This window comes from Silene latifolia, chromosome 8 (genome assembly GCF_048544455.1).
Source record: "Silene latifolia isolate original U9 population chromosome 8, ASM4854445v1, whole genome shotgun sequence".
Lineage (NCBI taxonomy): Eukaryota > Viridiplantae > Streptophyta > Magnoliopsida > Caryophyllales > Caryophyllaceae > Silene > Silene latifolia.
This window is the reverse complement of record NC_133533.1, coordinates 52,503,032-52,512,617: the sequence shown is the minus strand read 5'-3', so window position 1 is coordinate 52,512,617 and position 9,586 is coordinate 52,503,032. Positions and strand designations below refer to the sequence as shown.

Below are 9,586 nucleotides of genomic sequence, written 5' to 3'. Positions count from 1 at the left end.
AATAGTATAAATAAATTTCTTACCAACCATTTATAGATTATTTTTCATAAACTTTTTACCAACCATCTATAAATATTATTAAAAGCCTCCTCTAAAATGGCTAATAAACGCCAAGCGGACAAATCCACGTAGGATTGAAAAAAGCCAGCTGGACTTCCGTTTCCCACGTGCTTTCCACATCAACTGCCACCTTATATTCCTACTACTTAAGCAAATCATCTCCCCCAATTGGCCTTCACACGGTTACCGAAAATGGTCAGTCCGGAGAGCCCCTCGACGCCCTTGGTTTTGGGTTGTATTCAGCCCATAATCGGCGTGTTGGACCGTCGGGTGCTACTCTTGTGCGGGGTTGGTGGCGGTTCCGGCTTAAGGTGAGTTACCGCCGTCAATTTATTACGCCTTTTCAGTCGTTCTGTCTTAAATTTATTGCGCCTTTTCAACCTCCTCTTCTCACGGTTACTAGCTCCTATATTGATGACACTTAATTGTCGTCCCTCTGTCTCCCCAAATTGATTACTCCACACAATTTGATTAAATTTGGGTCTTATAGCATTTTTCTTTGGAGACATTACACAAACCTAACTTACAACCTAGCCAATTAGAGTAAAATTAGAGAAGCAGGTAGTCTTGATTGTGTTTATAATTAGTCGATGGCCTGAACTTATATTTGTTGTATTTAGATTTAATTTTGTCTATATATTGGAGTTAATTGCGGGTCATTCGTTTTGTCCGTGTTTGAGAATTCTGGCATTGTGCTTCACCTTCAACCGATGGTGCAATCTGTTATTCGTAATGTAATCTATTCACTGTGATTTGGTAGTTTGATTTCTGTTGGTTTTATTTGAATTTTGGTATTCTACAAATGTGTTTTTGAGCTTTATTGTTGTATGGTACTCTGTATAGCAATTGAACCCAAATAGGTAGTCGGAAAGCAACGCAATACTCTGCAATCGACATGACAATTTCAGCAGGGGTCCGACAAGGTGATTCAGGTGGGTTTCATCACGGTTATTCGTCGGCCACCGGACTCCAAAGGTATTAGTCCGTCTGTTCTCTTGCCCATATATCCATTTCAATTTAAAATCGTGCTTTTGCTGCGTATTGTAGAATTGATTCCGATGACAGACCATAATACTCCCTGAAGCTGAACTCCATGTGATGTCCGTCCTCTTTAATTCTTCGCTGTTTGTGTCGCCTATGGTGGTGCCAAGGTATTCACTTCCAACCACTTACTTCGCCTACGATTAAATGATTGTCGTTGCTTTGTCTTTGGCTGCCACATCAGTAAGTACTCAGTATCATGTAGATCAGGCCTCCCTTATGTCCATTTACGGTTGGTGATCACAAGCGGCTTATTGATTTATGAAGAAGCTTAGAGTTACAGATGGTGAGAACCACAACATGAGGCCGGTTCTTGCAATCTTAGTTCGGGGGCAGCACTTGCTACACCATACATGGACCAGCCCCTTTTAATTTTCACGGTCATATGTGGCGAGGCTTTATTTGGTTTGTTGTTAATCGTACTTACTGCTTATTTGTTCGGTGATATATTTTGCTATTGCTTTTAGTTCAACCATTCATATATTGGTTTGGAGTTTATGCTTATTTTTCCACCATTTTCCTCTGAAATCATGTGGCCATAGACCATAGTAATCAATCTTCAAAAAGAGTTGAGTTGTCAATATGACACGTATGTGATTTTAACTAGATATTATTTCAAATGTTTCAGTAATCATTTTCCGGTGGTTTTGAACTAAGTAGAGTTTGTTCAGTTCCGACTAATGTTATGATTTGCAGATGAACTTTGTTTATCTCAATAACCTGGTATTTTGAAGTTACATATCACCATAATTCATATTGTTTCTTTGCACATGATGGTGGAGTAGATGTTTTTTGATCTTGCATTGCCATATTCAATTTATCAATCAATCAATTCCGTACCAAACCTTACACATTTTGTTATTATTGGAGTTGAAGAGACTATAATTAAAGGATCCTTAAAGTAGGATGTACTCCTTCTGTCCCGGTCATTTGTCGTCCTTTTCCACTTTGGGATGTCTCGGTCATTTGTTGTCCTTTCTATTTTAAGAATGAATTTGATGAGTAATTTAATCATTCACACTCAATTTATTCCACTTGTCATTTAGTAATTGGCTCCCTCCCATTTCCTTGGTCTTTGTGCCAAAATCAAAGGACAACAAATGACCGGGACGGGGGAGTATTAATTATAATATATTTGTCACATCCGCCGTGACTGAAGGTATTCCCAGACCCACGCCTCCTCGACTTCTTCATGTATGAGATGCGTTTCAATTAATGTGTCAAATGTCATTAAGTTAAGTGATTTTTTAAAAGTTAAATTTTTTAGCAAGCCCTTTCAGAATTATATAGCATACTAAGTTATGTTGTGTTCTTAATTGCAAATCCCTTGTAAGAATAATTTTATTACACTGTAGGTTGCTTCTGGGATGTGTTGTATATGCTCTCTGTCAAAAGGTTTTTCTGGATTGGCTCCGTTGGGTGTTTATCGTCTTCATCCTGGTATAATTTCTGTCTTGCCTTAAGATTTTATCAAATGTTTTAGTTATCCAAGATGATTTGCCTATTTGGAACAGAATTAGTTGAATTTTTTTGAAGCGGTTTAAAGTATGCATAGGTGAAAACAATCCCCTGATTTCGTGAACAAATTGAGATATCTGATAGGAACAATATACATAATTAAACTCAAGTCCTAATCCCTTTCTACCCCGATGAATAAAAAATAGAGGATATAACCAAAGTTACAATTGATATCAAAATCGCTTGTGAGAATAATTTTATTAACCCGCCAAGTCACCATCTTCAAAACCTCATCAACTATGTGAACTCATCAGGATCAAACAACCCCCTGAAATCAGATATTCTTTCACATATTTGCTTTAAATTAAATTTGCATCCTTATTTGAGTATGTCACAAGGCTTCGTAAGATTGAGGATAATAACTAAATTTGTGGGGTAAGGATTCTCGAAAGGTAGTGCTTTTAAAACAAGGATATTCAATATTAATTTACTAATTAATTTCATTTTTTATTACTAGGAAAGGAAGTGAAATGGCGAACAACCAACAAGATGGATCATAACTCATTTACAAAGAACACATTTGAACCAACAAATACCAATCCAGTAGAAAGCTCATGTACGAGTAACAAAGACAAACAATTTGAAACCCTGTAGACACATCCCATGGCGTCGTCAAAACCTTCGCCTAACATCACATTACCAAACATTTTAGCTTTTGTAGAAACAACTCCACGGAAGAGACTTGCTAACAGTGATGAAGGGGACTGCAGTTATCGATGAAGAGGACGCAAACGTATGGTGCTTGGGCCCGTCATGCCAAACTTAAACAACAGCATTCCACAGCCACCTCGGTACTTAAACAACAGGATTCCACAACCAGCATTACTAAGATGAGAAATTAATAGTGGTGGTATTATTTGCTGATCTTATTCTATTGTCTCTTTCAAAATACATATTTTATTATTTGTAGACCAAAACTGCAGGAGCCACCACCAAATGCGCAGACAGCCGTTTACTATCACGTCGACAAGCAACCTCGCCGCAAGTATGCCAATCTCATGTACGAGAAAGTCACATTCACATGTTATGGAGAAATCAACGGAATACGCACGGATACTGAATGGAGATATATCTCATGTCCAGCATATAGAAAGGAGATCGGCCCTGACAATATTTGCCCAAAATGTAGCCAAGAAATACTTTACCCAACAGAGAGGTAACAAATTAAACACACTTTCACCGAGAAAAAAACAATCCAATGACAAACTAACAACTGAAAGCTTACAGGTATAAAATCATCGCAACACTATCCGACGGAATAACGAAAGCCAACATCGTGATTTTCGATAAGGAGGCAGAAAAGGTCATCGAAAAACAAATCAACAATTTGGTAGAGATCTGCGAAAAGGTAAGATAATACTTCAAAAAGTAGTCCTACTTCAAAAAGTAATCCATAATCCATTATTACTTACTACTATATTATAACACATGAAAAAAACAAATGGAGGACAAAGGAAAGGAAAAGGTATACAACATACCCCAAAATTGTGTAGGCAAGCGTTCAAAGTCCTGATTGGAAAAAGTAACTACGGGGAAGACAAAGAGTTGAAAGTGAAGACATGCATTCCCAATAAAAAAATTAGGAGTCATACATGAATGATCAACAAAATGACGTGGTAATAAACAATGCTAAAAAACAAACATGTGAAATTTCTTATAATATACTTGTCCTTTTCCATTTTTGGGTGTCTCAGTCATTTGTTGTCTTTTCTATTTTAAGAATGAATTTGATGAGTAATTTGATCATTTACATTCAATTTATTCCACATGTCATTTAGTAATTGGCCCCTTCCCCCTTTCCTTGGTCTTTGTGCCAAAACCAAAGGACAACAAATGACCGGGACGGAGGGAGTAATAACGAAACACATCAAAACAGGATGTCCAACAAGCAACCATGCAATGAGTGGTGAAACAGAATGAAGGCCAAGAAAAGTTGATAGAAGATTAAGTTAAAAAACAAAAACTCAGATTCTATACAAACGTTAAGAACTTCAACTTAACAAGAATGACGCAACTCCATCAATGATGACTGAACTGGATATCCCCGTGACAAAGCCAAGCGCCCTCAAGTCCAAAAACAATCCAAACATCGTATAAAAAAAAAGCAGAGAACGATAACAGAAAGTGGATTGACATTGATTAACACAACAGGCAGAAAGGACCATAGCAAAATAGGAGTAGTTTGCAAACTTAATACCACTGTTGTAATGCAATTTTACGTTTACTTTTAATTTGTGTTGACTTTTGCTTGTAGGTGCTACGATGATCCACAAACAATTCGAATTCCCATTTAATTTTTCACTTATGTCACACCCGTCTTGGAAATCAGTGGACAGACATTCGAATGATTTTTTAAATGAGGGATCTAGGGGTTTTGGTGTCATTGTTTAATACAGAGTTTTTTTATTTTCAACAAGTTTCAACTACTCTCATATTAGAAATATCTAAATCCCCTAACTATAATATATCATACACCCAGGTTCCATGGCTGGACCCTCTTTGTTGCCTTGCTTAGGTATAACACCTAACAACATATCTCCAAGATAAAAAGAAAATAGACAAGAAAACAGAATTACGCTTTCACGAACAATAAAGCAAAAACAAAACAACAAAAACAGGTGAACCCGTGATTTTCACGGGTCACAAAACTAGTTTATAGATTATTAGGCGATGAGAATAAACTTTAACAAACTTTTAAGAGCTCCCTATAAGACAATACTTAAGAGACTTAAAAGATTTTGGGTTGATACCTAAGTTTCAAGGATGACTCCTATTTATACATAGTATATTCAACGCACTTACATTACTTTTCAATGTGGGACATATAACATACTAAGAAGAACATATCTTTTATATCAAAAATTTCTAGGTTAATACCTAAGTTTCAAGGACGTCTCATATTTATATGTATAGAATCACCCTACAGTATACTATTCTTTCTGTGTGAGATATATAATTTAATTACTTAGACGTAGTATGTTCACCACGCCTACATTATTTTTCAATGTGAAAGATATAACATACCAAGAAGTAAATGTTTCTTCTTAAAAAAAAATCACTATTGTGTACATATTATTTTTCTTTGAAGGTAAAACCATTTAGTCTCGATCATTAGATAGAGATCTCTACATTGTACATATAACGACTCATTAACGCTCTATTAGTGCATTCAGGAGACAACCATTAGTAAAATCTTTAGTTTTGTATTGTGTTAAGAGACTACCATTAATAAAACCCTTTGTTTTGTATTGTGCTGTAACTTTGTGTATGTTGTAATGTTGTTCATTATATTGTAATGTTGTTCATTATAGGTTGCCTATGTTATAACATACCAAGAAGTGATTTTCGCTTCTCTTGTTCATGTTCTTAACTCTTTCCCGGGTAGTTATCATCAATCTCCACTTTATTTTTTATATCATATCGTAGACAGCCGTGCCCTAAATTTTTTTGTTAATATCATCAATGTTTGTATATGATGGGTGTGTCATGTCTTATGGTAGAACTTGTAGGAGCGATTGGAAGAATATCTCTCACAAGTGTAAATAATTGACTATGACAAAGTGGATAAAATATACGTAATTAATAATTATCATTACTTTAAATATAAATTTAGTTGTTCTAAAACTCAACCCAATGTTGAATTGGGGCTTCCAAGTATTTCATGAACTACACATTAGCGATTTTGTGCTGAAATAGTGAAGTTCATTAGGAACTATGGACTATGGAGCAAAGTTGGCTAGTGTATAATGGTGGCATGTTAAGGTTTTATTGTACCTTTTATTAGATGTAAATACTCTCTAATAGAATTGGTTTGTCAAATACGGAGTATATTTCATATTAGACATGAAGTTTATGATACAAAAGACTTTGATAGTTATCGTTTAATAGGAAAAAAAATCATTGATTAAGTCACTATAATAATTTATATATAGTAGACTTATGAACTATTACAACCAATTGTTAGCTAAGCATTTGCCACTGAAACTTAAACTAAATAAAGACTAAACACAAAATTATGAGGGGGGGGGGGGTGCCGTAATAAAAATACTTCTTTCTATGGAGTATTTTTTTGAATTGGTTTCCTACTGACAATTAAATAGATCCATGCAAAACTGGGTAGGTACTTTCATACGGTCATTCTATTCTAATATTTTAATCATTAATAAATTATGAAGGAATGTATACGGTGAAAGCGATAAACTTCTATCGTGCGTTGTTAATAAGATAATAGGTACGTTAAGATGGCTATCCACTCATTAGCAAATCTCTTATGTTTGAGGACCTACTGCACAATTGGTGTTAAAGTAGTGGTCTGGTTACCATTGTTGCCTACAAAATCATCTTCCATGCATGTAACCTAGATCTTGCTAAACCACTTTTGCCAACAATTTAACCTTTTATAAATACAAATAAAATAAAATAATTACATATTTACATGCCTGCTGAAAGTTTTCGCCCTAGACACCGTCACGGTATGCTAGACACCGTCACTGTATGCTATGACCATTTAATTTACATGGCTAGATGCAACCAATTTAGAGAAATTCACGAATCAAACGCACTCTAATACTCTATATCAATGATCCTTACAAACTATTTACGAAATATATGCTTACAAAATTAAATCCTCCATGAAAAATAGTACATATGATGGACTCGTAATATATTGAATACAAACACAACTTCGGACTTTGGAATTTCTTTGAATGCTTTCTACGTAGATGGAGTGCATAGGTATAGTATAGGTTTTTCTGACATTTTTTAATTATTACTCGGTATGTAGTTCGTTTATGATCTTACCCCCACATGAATTCCAATAGGAGTATAATACATAATATTAACATATTAATTAATTATCTCTAAATAATACAATTATTAATCTTATTTCCAATGTTTGCCATCTTTTTTCCCAGTTTGTAAAAGATTGGAGTTTGTTAAATGATTTGGCAGCCCTTGGGTTAGTATCAACTATAGCGTTTACTACTTTCCACGGTGAGGCACGAAGCTCCCTTTCCTTGAATAGCCCATCTTGAGAGTCTTTTCCCCATGCCCTAGAACAACACATCCATAACAAAACGTAGGAACACGTTCTTATTTTGCTGTAAATTTTGTCTCATCTCCATTCTTCATACCCATATTGACATGCTCCTTCAATGGTTTACGTATATCAAGAATTATGCGGATACGTATTGCTAGCTTCAACCCCATAATGGGCACCTTTTCCATGCTAATATAGCTACCTAATTCATACCAATCTTTATCAGGTTATCTTCATTAGTACACCCATGACCCAACGGCCCAAGCACTAAAAGATCATGTAATACCCCGTAGTTTAGTGAAGTTTATATAACTAATTTATGTAATTCGAATAATTGATTATGACAATTATAATTAATAATTGTGAATAAGATGGAAGGATATAATAAAATAATAGAATAATAGAGTAATGGGTCGTAATGGTAATTGGGTAATAATAATATACGATAATTTATATGGTAATAGTGATTGATTATTATGTTATAATAATAATAGTAATAGTAATACGATAATAATAATAACAATAGTAATAATAATAATAATAGTAATTGTATTTATAATAATAATATTTGTTATAAGACGATAATTAAATAATAAAATAATAAAAAGACGGGATTGGAGTTGGGTCATGTGCTATATGGCTTGGGTCGACTATATATGTTGCGTAATTTGGTTGATTAATTGTCGGGATTTGAAGCGGGTTTTAATAATAAAATAATAAGTATAATAAATTCCTAATAATAATCGTCGTATTTGTATAATAGAAATAATATGGGAATTATATAGTTTCCTAATTGCTTCCTTATACCTATGACCTACCTATATAAATAAACTTTATTGATCATAAAACAACACAAATAATTCACATACGAATAAGAGAAAAGAGAAGGAAGAACTAGCTAGAAGATCGTCACAAGGTAATTTTCTAACGTGCGTGAAAAGTCTAGAATTGGTGAATGAATCGCTGTAATGTGTGATCAGGGGTAAGTCAATTAATTTGTTTGACAATGGTTGCGTTATGTGATGATTGCTGTCTTGTAAACGCTTGGTTTAAGGTGAGTACAATATGATTAGTGGAATGTGTAATGATGTGGTATATGAGTTAAACTTTGTAGGTACTATAGTTAATTGCTACGTATGCTTAAGGGTGACATGTAAATTGTTCTTATAGTAAAGTAAGGAATGTAGGTAGAAATGATGATCGAATTGGTAATGGATGTGCAAAAATCCGTGTTGATGCGTGTTTATGTGGTAGAAGTAAGCTCTAACAGTGATGAGCCGATTGCACTGGACTCCGAACTATGCTATTTGTTTTGCAAGAACATTAAAAGTCAAATTCTATCTCAACTCTTGGACACTCGACCGAGTAGAAATGCGTACTCGACCGAGTAGACCACACTCGGCCGAGTATGAAGGTGCTCGACCGAGTGCTCATTTTGTGGAAATTAAAATTGCTACTGTTCTTGAAAACTCGACCGAGTAAGTATAATACTCGACCGAGTAGTCGACACTCGGCCGAGTATACCAAGTACTCGACCGAGTACTGCTTTATCGGGACTCAGCCGGGTTATACAAAAACCCTATTTTCGTCCCATTCTTTCTTATTTCCGCCTCCCATCTCTTCTTCTTCTTCTCTCTAAAACTCCATATTCCTCCTTCCTCAAGCATTTTGGGTAAAGTCTTGGTAGCCAACTTGTTCTTACTTGCCACAAGTCAATTCAAGGTAAGGTTTTAACTCAATTTCTTCCTTTGTTTTCAAAGTTATGGTATGGTTTTGATTTGTATAACTTTTAAATTTAGCCCTAAATACATTTAATTATATTAATTTCCAGTTCCATCCTGACATTAACTACTATGATCATCTCTCATTCCTATACTTATAAAACACTAAACAATTTAATTTTTTAATGATTGTTTCATATATAAGAAA

General features: G+C 34.7%; 1 long non-coding RNA gene across 2 annotated transcripts; it reads left to right on the top strand.

The window, feature by feature from the left end:
- Positions 1 to 255: 255 nt before the first annotated feature.
- On the top strand, positions 256 to 4,279 carry LOC141596839 (uncharacterized). Of its 2 annotated transcripts, XR_012522613.1 has the most exons (4): positions 256 to 1,211; positions 2,457 to 2,541; positions 3,272 to 3,775; positions 3,847 to 4,279. It is a non-coding gene; the product is annotated as an uncharacterized LOC141596839 (long non-coding RNA). The 2 variants fall into 2 exon arrangements; XR_012522612.1 differs by having other exon boundaries at positions 256 to 2,541.
- The last annotated feature ends 5,307 nt before the right edge of the window (positions 4,280 to 9,586 follow it).